This window comes from Etheostoma spectabile, chromosome 21 (assembly GCF_008692095.1).
Source record: "Etheostoma spectabile isolate EspeVRDwgs_2016 chromosome 21, UIUC_Espe_1.0, whole genome shotgun sequence".
NCBI lineage: Eukaryota > Metazoa > Chordata > Actinopteri > Perciformes > Percidae > Etheostoma > Etheostoma spectabile.
The window spans coordinates 17927894-17943466 of record NC_045753.1 but is presented as its reverse complement, the minus strand read 5'-3'; the positions used below and the strand labels follow the sequence as shown (position 1 = coordinate 17943466).

General features: G+C 39.0%; 2 pseudogenes; one reads left to right on the top strand and one right to left on the bottom strand.

Annotated features, from left to right (window-relative positions):
* Positions 1–1467: 1467 nt before the first annotated feature.
* LOC116671609 (endoplasmic reticulum protein SC65-like) lies at positions 1468–5124 on the bottom strand (annotated as a pseudogene).
* A 478-nt stretch (positions 5125–5602) lies between these two features.
* On the top strand, positions 5603–11346 carry LOC116671674 (peptidyl-prolyl cis-trans isomerase FKBP10-like; annotated as a pseudogene).
* Positions 11347–15573: the final 4227 nt, after the last annotated feature.

Genomic DNA, 15573 nt, shown 5'->3' with positions numbered 1-15573 from the left:
CTCCTGTGATTGGTAGTACCGTATGTACAAAGACTGCTTGTGAAGCTTGGTTTTCACGAAATAATTAAAAGCACTGCACAATAGCACAGGTGCCGCAAAGAGAGACCCCACGTTCACTCATGCCAATGAACCTGCAGTAGCATTAGGGAATACGTCGACATTTTCTCTGCCTCTAAAACATGAAAAAAAAGCTTTGACATTCCTAATGACAAAGAAGATGCTTAAAACAGCAATGTTTTTTAAAATGTCAATGTGCATCCTTTAATGTTCTTAATTCCGTTACATGCTGAATAAATCTATGCTCAAGGACAGACTTGGCTGAAAGCTCAGGTCAAACTGTGTTTACCGCACATTGCAGTTGAACTTATCAAAGGATTTTGGCCCCATTCACACATGGAAGTCAACATTGTTTAGTCTCACTGGAAGGTAACAGTATAGCTTATAATGTAAATACTCTTATTGTTGTATATTCAAATTACATATTAAAACATATCTGAATAACCATGACTGTGTGTTCCATTGGACGTGTGTCGTTTATAATCAAGTAAAAAAATAAATAAAATGGTAGTTATGCAGGATGCTGTGTGGAAACAGTTTACATCTGGATAGCGTTTATATCTTTTAGCTCTGCTTAACCTCAGCCTGTTAGATTGCCACGCTGTGCTGTTGCCAGCCTAGCATTAGCATTTAGCTCAACATCGCTGTGACTCAGTACCGCCTTGCAGTGCTGGCAAGACTCTTTAATTTTTTTTCATGTTCAGTTAACTGAACACACAAGTTGCGCCTAAAGGTTTTGTACATCTGCTGTTAAAATTGCTCATGAACATTTTCCAAGAAACTCACAATACTGTAATAGTTCCATTAACATGTAAATATACCCTGATTAACACTAAAATAATTACGGTAATGTCACACAGTTGACCACTAAAATTAACAGCATTTCATTGTCAAAAATGTGTTACTGGTCTAGCGAAGTTATAACATATCACAAACTTCACTATTGGTCGAGGCCAACACCCCCACCCTCCACCTCCCATTCACACCCATCCCACATGGAAGTCACATCGTTAGTCTCACAGGATTAAAGTTTTTAAGATAAATTTTAGTAAATACAATGCTTCTATAATTGTGAAAAATTTTGTTTGAATTGCCAAGTAATCTACCTTTTATTTGTGTGTGTGTGTATATAGGTTTCCATCATCTGTATGGTAATGACAGTATTTTACTCCACTGATATAATTTTCATTTGTGAACTTGTTGATTTGTTAAACCCTCGAGCACGTGTGAAAACAGTTATAGACTTTTTTATTTCTTAAAAACACAGATACAAATGAGAATAATCATCCAAACTGTGAGGACAGATAGCACATAAAACGTAATCTTAAAAAAAACAGCATTTCTTTTTGTGGGTATTTTAATCTCTAAAATGACTGACTGACTGACTAATGATCACACTGACATTTTCCATCAGCTGTAATCCCTCTCAGGTCTCTTCAGATATCTGACTCCCGCATCTCCTTTGCCCTTTGGCTGCCCCGTCAGCGTAGAAGGATTCCTCGTAGTCTCCCATTTCTTCAAACTCGACATCGGGAGACTCCGGGCAAAAAGTGCAGCTTCCTCTGTCCAAAAAAATCCTGAGTAAAAGAGTTTTCTTTAAGTTTGCTTTTTTTACAACATTTGGCTGACAACCTTTTGTCTTCTTGGCCTAAAGATAGCAGCGCTAGTTAAAGTCATTCAAGGTTTTTTCCCCTCATTTTGGGAAATTACATGCACTTTTAAAAGTAATGATTTTTCCTCTTACCTCGTCATCCAACTCTAAGTATTCTTTGCCGATAGAAGCATTGCTTTTGAGTGACGGTGTGGTGAATGTTTGAGAGCTTCCTGTTAAACGGAGACACATCATAAACACAGACAAGAGTATGAGAAACAACTCACATTCTGATTGTCCCAGCTGCTGCTTCAAAGTAGCAGAGAACAAATGTTTAATTAGTGGCCTTCAGCAGGCACAGCAGTTTATTCATTTAGTACGTGAAACAGTTAGGTGAACTTACCATTTGTCTCTAATTTAACAGTTTAAGTTTTTATCTTGCTATGTTCTTGCTGTGCAGTGTTGTTATAGTACAAATGGCAAGCGAAGGCAAACTGTCTGTGGTTACTTAGCTGCTTTTTGGGTGGGGTTAAAAAATTATAAGTTCCTGTTTTTGAGAGTTATTTTGTTCAATAAAACTCTTGGCTTAATACAAATAGAGCGGTTGAGTTAGAACCGTGATATTTCCTTCACCATCCTGGTGGTGTGAAGTGGTTGTGCTGAAGGCCCCACTGTTCACTGTGGGTTTATAATACAGCAGGTTCTGCTTCATGACTGGTCTCGGGTTCAAAAAGGAAGTAGACTGTAGACACAGGGAACGCACTGTGGCCATCGTTTACTGGTCAGAAAAACAGCGGATTACTCAGATGAGTGTTTATCATTCAAGAGCGTGATGGAAAGCTCACTTGCAGTAGTTGTAAACTTACACTATAATAGGCATACTGGAGGTAGTGGTAAACAGTGGCCACAAATTTCTCCACAAAATAACCCCCAATGTTAGCAGCAAGTTTTCTTCACACGTCAGCTTACATTGTAATAGTCAACGAAACCTCTGTGAAAAGAAGAGCAGAGATTATCTATTATTTAGTAATACAATGAAACCAGAGAAGGGTGGAAGTATTCAGACCCTTTACTTAAGTAAAAAAAAAAAGTAATGTTCTGTTTTTAAATCATACCTAATAAAATACAATTTTTCCAAAGAAATAGCCCCTGTAACTGATATTTAGTATGTATCAGGTGAAGCTAGTTTTATTTACTACATAGTTTAGTTCTGGGTTGCCAAATAGGGTCGTGTCCCTCCAAAGGATCACAAGACAAATCTGAGGAATGTTAGACGTTTTTATTAGAGAGGAAAGAAGAAAAACAACTGACACTGAAACCTAGACAATGGGAACCCAACTAGATGCTTTACTCTTGTAAGGACTCTAATGCCAAAAAGGTAGGGAACCACTGGTTAATCTATAACAATTGTTGTATTTTATATGCTTGTTATGTCTTTTTGTGTTAAATAGTAACTAATGCTGACAGACAAAGGAAGTGTGGGTTAGAAAAGTAAAATATTTCCTTCCAATTGTTAAGTTTCATCTTAAATCCATTTTTCGTCTCTTCTGCTCTAGAATGGTTTCTATTCATTTTTATACGTTCACAGCATACTAACCTGCTATGACTGCATAGAAGTCACTGTGTGGTGGAAGTTGACAGATCCCTTCACAGTCTGCGACAGAGATCACTCCTGGAGGTAGAGCCCAGAGCTTCCTCCATGTGTCAACACTGCTGCTGTATTCACCTGAATTGATGGAGTTTCACTCCTCTCAGAAGGAGGCCTAGAAAGGACATTATTGATCCAGTTTTTCACTTCAGAAGCTGAGATGGGAAGATTTTTAATGCTGTTAGTCAGTGTTAAACTGTGTAACTCCATTATGCTGTTGATACTCAACAGAACAGTTTTTTTTAATGAAGGACCGAGGCTAGGTGTCTGCACCTCATATGGCTGTTCCTCGGGTCATGAGGTAACCACTCAGGTCGTACTGGCTCTTGTACTTCTCCATCAGCTGGCTCATCTCCTGGTCTTCTGGGTTCTTCTGGAGGTAGGTGTAGGCACATGGGACAGCCCTGCAGGTCATTCAACTGAAGAAAAACACTGATTTTGTTTCTCTTAAACTGGGTATGATACTAGAAGTTAACTGTGAAATATAAAAGCCAGACTATAAGTTAGTTCATTCTAATAAACCTAATAAACCTGTATTATGGTATTTGGGGCACTTTGCCTTTGCTAGTTTTAAGTATAGAGGACTGGAAAAAGACAAAGTGATCATAACCGCCCTGAGCCAGTAAATTATATGTACATTGGGTTAATTTATTCTTGCAAATGATTCAATCAATTTTGTTTAAAAACGTCCTTTAAGGTTGAACATCTTTCAGGGACGACATGTGTGTCTCACCCGGCGTATGCAAAGTGCAGGTGTCTGTAGGGAGATCTTCTGCTGAAATCCTCCAAGATCTCTCTGCCGGGAGGATGGAGCTGCAGCGCGGGGAAATGAGCTCTGCACTTCTTCTGACAGGACGCTGTCATCATAAGTGCCAGTAGAAGTGGAGGTCCCGGCTTTCTGTAAGGACGGTTCTTCGCGTTTGCTACTATCGCAGTGCAGCATGCAGTATCTTACACTCTCTTTAAGAAGCCGGTGCAAACGCAAACTCAATTCCAAATGCGTGATCGACTCCGTCCACTTCTGCTGCGCATTGTCTAAAGCCATCCATACGCAGTGGCGAGGGGCATGAGCTCCTCTTTGGGGAAATTTCTGAAATTGAGTTTTCATATTGCGCGGCTGTCATAAAGACTAAGGTCAAACAAAGCGACGTCAACAAAGCGTCTCCTTTAGCGCAAATGCAATCATGATAAGATGAAATGCCATAGCTGCTTCGTCGGTCTGCTCCTGTTGGTTTCCTGTGTCTGTGTGGTGGTCTGCTGAAGTGCTTAGGGTGTCTGGGGAATTCCGGGATTAGGCCTTTCCGAGGTACTGCCTCAGGTTTCTACAGCTGACACACACTGTCTGTTCTATGTTTGGCACAAGAAGCGAGCGTAAAAGTGGACCGCTTGTGGCATTGTCCTATTGTTCTGGTGATTGCTCACGAATGCGGTTCACTTTCAACAAATATAATTATTAAAACATCAGATGAGATAAACCTAAGTCCCATCGTTAGGAATGATTCTATCGGGTTTTATTATTAAAATATACTGTGTTCTGTGTAATGTAACGGATTAGAGGCTTATTTTTGTCTTTTAGCATTCTTTGTTTGCCCACACAATAGTTTGGGTTATTCTTGACATGGAGCTTGACAGGATGCAAATTCCCTGCAGAATGGACTTTATAATACTCTTCGTCGCGACTTGCTCTTCTATTTCAGAAATCTTCACGGCATTAATGGAAAAGCTGAAACTTTGGGGGCTATCTTGGGCCACTTACGGCTCCGAGAGGCTGATCCAGAGAGCGGTCTCTTTGTGATCTACAAAAGTGATGAAGAGTCAAGACTCCCATAACGATCGGCGACTTTGTTTTCAAAAAAAAAGTGAAAATGGGCAATTTTTAAATAAAGAACAAAAAAAACAATCCAGTCATAATTTTCGACCTCAAAAAAGGCCTGCGTTAAAAAAAAGATTACATACACATATATGTATTAGAAAGATGATTTGAATTAAAACTGCAAAAAAAGACGTTTTGAATAGTTCTGTTCATTCTTTATTGGGTTTTATTTTATTTTTTCAAAGGAAGTAGTACTGCGTATGTGGTTAACTCGACGGAGGCGCTTCCCATTTCCAACTCCGACATTCCTCCCTCTGGTAAAAAGTCCTCACTGCAGCCTGGAGATTGTCCACGTTACAGCATTCAGACACCGCTGCCCTGATCCACATGCAGCCTCGGCCCTCTGCGAAAAGAGCGCAGACAACTTAGCCTTACGTTTATCTATTTTGTGGCTTTTATTGTTTGTTGTTTTGAATCCTTCTATAATTTAAACATGTTTGCCTGCTGCGTTGTATTTTCCTTCACTACGTGGTCTCCGTGGAATGTAATCCCAGTCCGTGTTAGGAGATGTACTCGTGGACAGAGCCTTCATCCCAAAATCTGTGCGAGAGAAGCGAAAGAGGAGATGATTATGTTCGCTATCACTACAACGCCACATTTGTCAAGGGAAAACCTTTGATTCGAGGTAGGCTAAACTAAAACGCATTTGATCTGTAATCGAAACGATTTATTTTACTTTTGTTTTCTTTGCTTTCAAAATGGGAATTGTGCTGCGAACGCCATAAAACTCGATGCAGTTAGGGTTGTGTTGGTTCAGAAAAGTAAATAAAAGATTAATGCATGTAACGTCATCAGTTTGCAATACTTTATTAATATAGGCCTACGTCTATCTCACGCATCTTCTACAAACGTAGTCCTGCGTCCCCCCCCCCACCCCCAGAGCTTACATCCTCTTAAAGTTGACCCACTTCTGACATTTCCTCGGTCTGTTGTAACGTTTTATTTCCCCTCACAGCCATCAGAGAGGAGACGCGAAGGTGGGCCTGCTCGGGGAGGCCGCTTCGCTGGCATTGATAAAGGTCTGCAGGGCATGTGTGTGAATGAGCGCGAACAATCACTGTCCCGCCCACCGGCCTATGGAAGCACCGGTGCAGGTAAATGCAAATTGAATACTGCTTAATACAATCGTTTAACATTAAAAGGATGTTTTGAACTAACTCGATGGGCACAGCAGTTTTTCTACAGAAATCAGGAGTGATATTTAAGTTTCAGGGGGCCCCTGAACTTCAGGGCCCCCGAAGGCTCTATGTTGTCTATGTGGCAGTTACTTGTTCATCCCCACCCCCTCCCCTGGCGGTGAGAAGTAATTATACAAACACTGTCGATGGGCTAAGGCTGTACTTTAGGCACAGTGTTGTAATGTAATGTTCCATGTTCACCATTTAAGTTTAGCATGTTATCATAATAAAAAAATGTATTAGCAAAATGTTGGCCGGTGATGCATCCGAAGTGATCACCAAACCTAACCTCATGGTGGCGCTAGTGTATCACCAGTCAGTAGGCTAAGTCCACTGGGGACCATGAATCCCTGTATCCAAATTGTGGGTCAATCCATCCTGTAGATGTTGAGATATTCATAATAGTGGAAAAAGTGACATGCTGTGATGAAAAGCAGGAATCACTAAATTCACAGACCAACATGCTATGAGCCATGCTGCTGCATGGCTAAAACTGTATTGATATATCGTATTTCAATTATTACCATGTGGATAGCACAATAAGTACCAGCAGCATGGCTATACCCAGATGTTTGAGTGATCTTTACGGCATTACAACCATATCCCAACATCATGTTTCAACTGGGGTGGTCATTTACAGAAATAACCACTAGGTGTAATTTCCCAAGCTTTCACTAAGGTGGATTTGGATTATAGTGGTGTTTTTCTAAAATGTTCTTAACACTGATGTCTTTGCTGTGTAATAACACACAGTAACTAACATGTTTAAGGCGACGTGGTTCCTCCAGATGCACCCTGGTATTTGAATCCATCTGTTGATCTGTGGAACAAAGCCGACCTGGTTGTCACCAAAACCATCACCACTCCCAAAGACTGCCAACGCTCGGTGATGCGCACTGACTTTGTGCGCTACCATTTCAACGGCACTCTGCTCGACGGCACCGTCTTCGACTCCAGGTAATTATTGGCCCGGACGACTGTTGGCGTCCAAAGTGCTCTAACAAAATTTGACCTTTTAATGAAACAATATAGAGAGTGAGAGCAGTTGTAACCCTAAAAATACTAATACAGTAAATAAAAAGTCAGCGAAGAGGTTGTTGTTTGAAGCAATTGACAGCTTTGTTATGTTTACTGTCATCCAGGTATGTTGTGTGTTTTGACTTTACGCTTGTATGAGCCCTACTGTACGTAGCTCACAGGAAGCAGACCCACAACTCCTTAGTGGGTGAGGGTTGGCTGGTTAAGGTTCGGATGAAGGCCTGCTGGGCATGTGTGTGGGAGAGTCAGAAATATCGTCATCCCGCCCTTCAAAGCCTACGGAGAGAGAAGATAGGTAAGCAGAAATAATGGTTACCTAAAAGGGCTAAAGAGAGGCGAGGGTGGATTTGTGTTCCTGCTTGGCAACCGACACTGCTTCTCCAAACACCAGGGAATTAGAGGTCAGAGAATAAATAACATTGCAAGGAATCAACAGGCAAACCCCCAAATACATCTTATCAATAAAATGCATATCATAGAACATCATTTTACGCCATAGCAATTAAAGCTGCCCTGTGGAATTTTTTTATTCCACTAGTAGCGCTATAGAGCAATGCCTTTAGAGGGTGTCAAATCTTACTTACTAAAAAGTGACAGTAGACAAAACGCATAACATATAAATACATTGAAATATCTATGTATCCGTATTTAGTCAGTTTAGTTACTTTAGCATCTGTTTTTTTTATTTTTTTTAAATAAACTAAATTTCCATATTTAGCTGTGATTCTAATTTGTTGGTGTGTGTAACTCTAAGCATCCTTTGCTTTCCCCCTGAGCTCGGCAAAGTACTGAGATGGTCCGAGGTCTAGCGTGGTTACATACTGTACATCCACAGTAGTTTTAGTTACACCTCTCAATCTTTGTGGAGGTCAGTCCTCACTCGTTTTAAAAATAAAGTAATAACTGAACTGTAAGTATCCTTTCTAAGGTAAATAAATAATACATGTCTTTCATGTTGATGTTGCTAAGATGTCGGTTAGTTGAAGTTTGAAACTCTCAACCCTCTGCTCACCAGTACAGAGATTCCCTCCCAGGCGACCCGGTGTTTGACGTCCTCTTGGCTGCATTCATAACCCAAAGGATAACCTCACCATCGAGAACCAGGTGGTGCCGGGTCGTGCACACGCAAGTCTGTGGTTGGGGATTACGTCCGGTACCAACCAATGGTACCTTCCTGAACGGAGTCACCTTTGACACCAGGTGAGCCCAGGTCACACTGACATCAAGCTGTACTCAGTTGCCAGTTATATTACAGCCATTTGTAGTGTTCTCTCGATTAAGGAAACCTCGTTGTGGGACTGGTTTAGTGGCTGCAATTCTGCACCAAGGCTTAATTTTAAAAAGAGTCTTCAGTTACAGTTTTAGGGGACCACTAAGACCTATATAGGCATCTAAAGACAAACCATGTCGTGGGACCTTTAAGTATAATTCTAATGAAAGCCACATTATTTTTTTTAAATGAAGCTATTCTTGTTACTACCAACAGCTACCAGAGGAACAGCACATACAACACCTACATCGGGATGGGGTACGTGATTGCAGGCAGGACAGGCCCTGCTGGGGAGTCTGCATTGGGAGAAGCGCAGGGTCATCATCCCTCCACACCTGGCATAGGAGAGGAAGGAGCAGGTGAGTGACTGTAGCTTTATTGCAGCTTGCAGTACGTGGTCTGTCCAAATAATTAAATTGATTACATTGACACAGTGCTAAGGTTCTGGAAAAATAACCCTTAAAAGCAGGAAAAAGTAATGGATTTGATATAATATACAAAATTGATTTGACTTTGGCTCTGGTAATATTGTGATGACGTTTTTCCACATTTGTCTTGACTTTATAAGAAATATTGAATAATTAATTTAGAGATTAAATGACAACGATCAAGCCTTGCAATAGCCTGTTAATCACACTAAACTATGTAATGTCAGGAAAAGATGATGACATAACACAATGAGTCGCCATACTTTCATGGTCATACTTTAGGTGCATCTCAATATGAACAGAATATGTTTGTATAATTTCATTATATATTATAATAGTGTATACTTATTAATCCCGCAAGGGGAATTACAGTGTTTTCACTCTGCGGTTATTACACACACATGCTGAGTTCCTCCACATCACTAAATGGAGAGATGTCAGAGGGAGGGGGCTGCCCATAGAAAGGCACCCCGAGCAGTTGGGGGTTTGGTGCCTTGCTCAATAACACTTGGCGGTGCCCAGGAAGTAAACAGGCACTCCCCAGCTACCAATCCACTGCCATACTTTGGCCATATAGGATTTGAACCGGTGACCTCCGGTTCCCAACCCAACTCCCTACAGAAGAGCTACTGCCACCCCCAATTCTCAAATCTCAAATCTCAATCCCAAATCACATTGTGAATAATAAATTATATATATAGGTTGTTTCTTTTCTTCAAAATGTTGTATATTATGTAAAAACTGAGTTACTACAGATTAAATAATTGATATGGTCTGTCCAGGTGACGTCATTCCCCCTTCTGCTTGTGCTGGTCTTTGACATTCTGGTCATCGACTTCACAACCCCAACGACACGGTGAAAATCCAGATCATCCACAAACCCGAGGCGTGTAACGGACCACCGCGGTGAACGACCCGTCCGTACCACTACAACTGCACCCTGGTGGACGGCACGCCCGCTCTTTTCCTCGTGAGTCATCCAGACTCCCATGTCTTCAAGATGATATTACATAATCACTTCAGTAATTACTTTATTATGTCCAATCAACCTTCTCCTCAGACACGACTATGAGAGCCTTCAGGATGCAGTGTGGGCTCGGACAGGATCGATGGGCGGATGAAGGCTTGCGAGGCATGTGTGTGGGAGAGAGAGGGTGGTGAACGGTGCCACCTCACCTCGGCCACGGAGAAAAAGGAGGTAAGATTTACAATACTCCAATAACAGTTAGTTTTAATTTATAATAATTTTAGTTCCAAACCCCTTGAAAGCCTCTTTAAGTCCTGTGCTTTCAGTTTAAATTTACTAAAATACAAGAGGTAAAGCAGTTAACGGTGTTTTTTTGCTTTCTATTCGTCAGCTACTGGTGTGCCAGGCAGTGCTGGTTGGTCTTGACATGAACTGGTGAGCTTTGAGAAGGGGATGTTCCGCCTGGTTACCTGTTTGTGTGGCTGGAGGATAGCCCTGCAGACCTTTTTGCAGCCCTGGATTTCACAGAACACAAGATCCAAGGTGCCCCAGCGAGGTACGTTTGTTCACGATATCATACAAAACTTTTTCACAAAATCAACCACCAACCACAAAACATTTTATTAATTCATTCACAAGAACTTGTGAAACACCAAAAATTTTAATTAACAATTTAACCAAAAAACTAACATAGATTTCGATGCAAAGAAGAAAGAACCTCGATAAAATCTCAAATATGATAAATATTCACATTCTAAGAGTCCTCCCTGACAACCTTAAATTGGCACTCTGATATACAAAACCATGAGAACCCCTGGAGTGTATAATAAAAGAGAGAAGTATAGTAGGACAGGGGAAGTTCATAAGATATATCATAAAAAATAAATCACTCAGTCAACATTTAAAAATGTTATAGAATGTTATGTCATGTCACAAACTATTGTATAGATGCCATAAAATGATCAATGAGCTCTTTATCCTGACGCATTTAGTTTGGGAGTTCATCAAGCTGCAGGTGGCGGAGGGCAAAGTCGCATAAAGCCCGGACAAATCATGGAGCACGTTATTACCGACATGTCCACAACCAGGACCGCAACAAAGACGGGTGATCACGGCGAGAGCTCAACTGAAGGTGATGGGACAAGGAAAGGGAAGCTGGGAGGCATGAGGAGTTGTAATGAGGACAAATGCTTCTATTCTCTCAGGGATCGACCCAACACCTTAAAAAACAAGCAACGAGAGACTTTTTCCATACATCATCATGGTTTAAAACTTTCTATACCACATTGGACAGTCTCTTAAACGACAAGAAAATATTGCAAAGGCTATTTTTTGTGGATTTCTGTGTTGTATGATGTTTGTTTTTTATAGATTTATTTCAAAAATATTTTCAAAACAGCAAGCACCTTTTATTTGTCCTTGAAAGTCACATGAATTAAACTGTTTGTAGAAAAACGTCTGACATCTGAAATAACTGCACGTGTATTAGACAAAAAGAGAGGTGCCTATACCAAAACATTTTAACGCTTCACTTTTTGGTGCGAGATGCAGCCAGGAAAAAATCTTAAGGCATAAAACTATTTCATATTATAGGATCTCATGGAATGTTTTTCCCCCTGACATACTATACTCTTATTATTTTTTTTAAACTTTTTGACATCACACTATGACTTCTTAAAGACTTTCGACATACCATAAATTACTATTTCATAACACTATACAATGACATTTGACAAATTATACTATGACTTTTAAATAAAAAAAAAATTGACATTCTGGCCTTTTTTCAACTTTTTATACAATGACTTTTAACATTCTTTACGACATATATGTTATACATTTATAAAAGCATGACATATTTGTACTATGACTTTTTGAATCATTTTGACTTTTTTGACCTATACTAAGATTTTGAAAAATTTTTTCTCATGACTTTTTCAAGACTTTCAACATTCTTACGGACTTTTTTACTTCATGACAATACTTGTACTTAATTTACAATTTTTGGACATATTTATACAATAACAAAGACTTTTGGACATACTATTCTATGAATATTTTTTTGACAACTGACTTTTTTGATAAATGTCCACATTTACTGTGACTTTTTTTTGAGATATACACTACGACTTTTTGATCTTTCAACAAATACTTTTTCAACATACTATACTAGGACTTTTACTGACTGAATACTATACATGATCTTTTTGACTTCTTTCAACATACTATGACTTACTAATACTTTGTAAATAAACATGCTTTTTACGACTAAACTACGTTTAAACTACTTACTAAAAAGTAATGTCAAAATAAGTTGTAATAGTATGGCAAAACAGTCTTAGTACAATACGTTGAAAAAAGTTTTTAAAAAAAAGTCAGTCTAGTATGTCAAAAAGGTATTTAAAAGTCATAGTATGTTGAAAAAGTAAAACGTAACAGTATTGCATATAGAAAAAAGTCATAGTATATTGAAAAAAAAATTTAATTAATACTATAAGTTGAAAGAAGTAATGTTTAGTATGCAAAGAAAGTTGTTAAATATTTTGTCATAAAAATGTACTAAAATGCTGGATAACATTTCGGAATAAAGTCATAGTATAGTACCGTATGTCACTGTTTCCTGGTTGGTTGGATCTGAATGTCATCAAGAGGGCAGCGTGCCATTTGGCTTGTTTGAGATGAGCTGCGCCACGCCTGTAAAGTGGACGAGAGCAGGCAGCAGCAGTGTTTGTCAGAAAGTGCAAAAGGGCTGTTAATTATTTTACTGTGATGCATTTTCACAGGGGTGAGATTAGTTATGAATGAAATTGTAATGAATCTAATGATGGTCTGGATTGTGATACTTCGGAATGTTAGACATACATCATGCCAATCAGGTGTATATTCAGGCCTGGGCAATTGCATACCCAGATCCTCTCAATAGGAGGCCAGAGAGGCCAGATATCACCAAGAAATGATAAAGCTTGATAGAAACACATTTTTATGGATGTATAATTGTTGAACATTATTGGTAAAACAAATGCATAGTATAGTATGTTGAAAAAAAAGTCATAAAAGTCATAGTATAGTATGACAAAAAGTATGTTATGTATGTCAAAAAAATAAAAAGTCATAGTATTGTCTTTTGAAAAAAGTCAAAAAAAGTTTTAGTATGTCGGGAAAAAAAAAGTTCAAAGTCATAGCATATATGTTTAAAAAAGTCATAAAAAGTCCTAGCACATAGTATGTCAAAAAGTCATAGTATAGTATGTTGAAAAGTTTTTAAAAAGTCACTTATTACTATGTCAAAAACAGTCACAGCATAGCTGTTGAAAAAAGTCAAAAGTTATTCAATGTTGAAAAAGTAAAAAAAAAAAAAAAAAAAGTCATAGTATGTTGAAAAGTCAAAAAAGTCATATCAAGGTAGTAAAAAAAAAAAGTCATAAAAAAAGTCCTAGTCATAACAAATTCATGGACTAGTATTTCAAAAAAGTCATGAATACGTCCTAGTAAATATGTTGAAAAAAGTAATTAAAGATCATAGTATGAGTTGACAAAAGTTGAAAAAAGTCACATTATCTATGTCAAAAAAGTCATAGTATAGTATGTCAAAAAAGTCAAAAAAGTCATAGTTAGTATGTCAAAAAGTAAAAAAAGTCATAGTATAGTATGTCAAAAAGTCAAAAAAGTCATTAGAGTCATAGTATAGTACAGTCCCTGACAAAAGTCTTGTTGCTTGTGTACACAATTGACCTGAAGTGCCGCTGAAATATATTTCTAATCCAGATTATTTACAAGAAATGGCTCATTTTAATCCCAACGCTTTTGTAATAATGTGTCCGTGCAAAAAGAAACTGTCAAAAGTATTCTAATATTCACAGCTTGGTAAAGCCCGTTGAGTCAATTTTGCAAAGACATAAGTGTTGTCGTTGTCATTTGAGCTTCACCTGTGACTATAAGGGATCAATGAGGTCTCGGTGTGTTATAAAAACAACCCAGTACAATAGACCTTCACACAACTGCAACTAGACCTCTGCAAACATGCCCAAGATTCACCCTGAGACTAAAGTTTTGATTATCAAGAGGCTGAAGACCAGATCCATGCTGATGTGGCAGACACCTCAATGTGTCTCAGCGTCAAGTACAGAGGATTAAAAAAACATTTGAAGACACTGGAGATGTTTTTGACAAGCCCAGGTCAGGCGACCCCGCAAGACAACTGCTCGGAGGACCGTTTGTTGGTTCAAAAATCCAAGGCCAGCCCATTTTCCACTGCAGCAGAGCTCCACCAGACCTGGCCCCCTGAAGTCCCCGTGTCAACCAGAACGGTTGTTGGATTCTGTCTCGAAATGGCCTCCATGGTCAAATCATGCCCAGAAGCCAGACTAAACAAAAGACAATTGAAAAAACGGTGTGGCAGTTGCCAAGGCCCACAGCCTGCTAAAAGGTGGACGCTGGAGAAGTGGGAAGAAAGTGGATTTTCAGATGAATCTTCTGTTGAATTACACCACAGTTGCCGCAATATTGCAGGAGACCTACTGGAGCCCGCATGGACAAGATTCACCCAGAAAACAGGGAAGTTTGGTGGCGGAAAAATCATGGTCGGGGTTACATCCAGTATGGGGTGTGCGAGAGATCTGCAGGGTGGAAGGCGACATCAATGTCTCAAATACAAGAAATCTCAGCTACCTCTTATATTCCCAACCATAAAAGAGGCCAATCTCCAGAGGATGGTGCTCCATCGCATACTTCCATCTCCACTTCAAAGTTCCTCAAGGCGAAGAGATCAAGATGCTCCAGGATTGCCGGCCCAGTCACCAGACATGAACATCATGAGCATATGTGGGGTAGGATGAAAGAGGAAGCATGGAAGACCAAACCAAAGAATATTGATGAACTGGGAGTCAGCAAGACTGCTTTCCTAGCTATTCCTGATGACTTCATCAATACATTGTATGAATCCTTGCAAACCGCATGATGCAATCCTTCAAGCTCGTGGAAGTCATACAAGATATTAAATTTGAATCTCACCAGCACCACTATTTAATTGTGACCATATTTAGTATTTGTAGTAAATTTGTCAATTTATGTATAGGCAACAAACTTTTGTCTTGCCAAAATTTGACCTTTCTGTCTTGTTTAAATAATAAATCTTTTTTTAGTGAAACTAATTTATTTCAGTGCATTGAACATCATTTGGGAGGGTTTTAGCTTTTCATATGAGCTATTTCTTACACAATTGATTAATTAAAAGTCAGGTTATTAGCAGGTGTTTCTACAAAATAGATAAGCGACAAGACTTTTGTCAGGGACCGTATGTTAAAAAAGTTTTAAAAAGTCACATTATACCATGTCAAAAAAAAGGCATAGTATAGTATGTTGAAAAAGTTAATAGTATGTCATAAAAAGTCATGGTGTAGTATGTTGAAAAAGTCAAAAAAAAGGTCATAGTATAATATGTTGAAAAAAGTTCTCAGTGTGTGGAAAACAAGTCCTGGGAATAGTATGTTGAAAAAAATCATAGTTTGGCATTTCCAAAAAAGT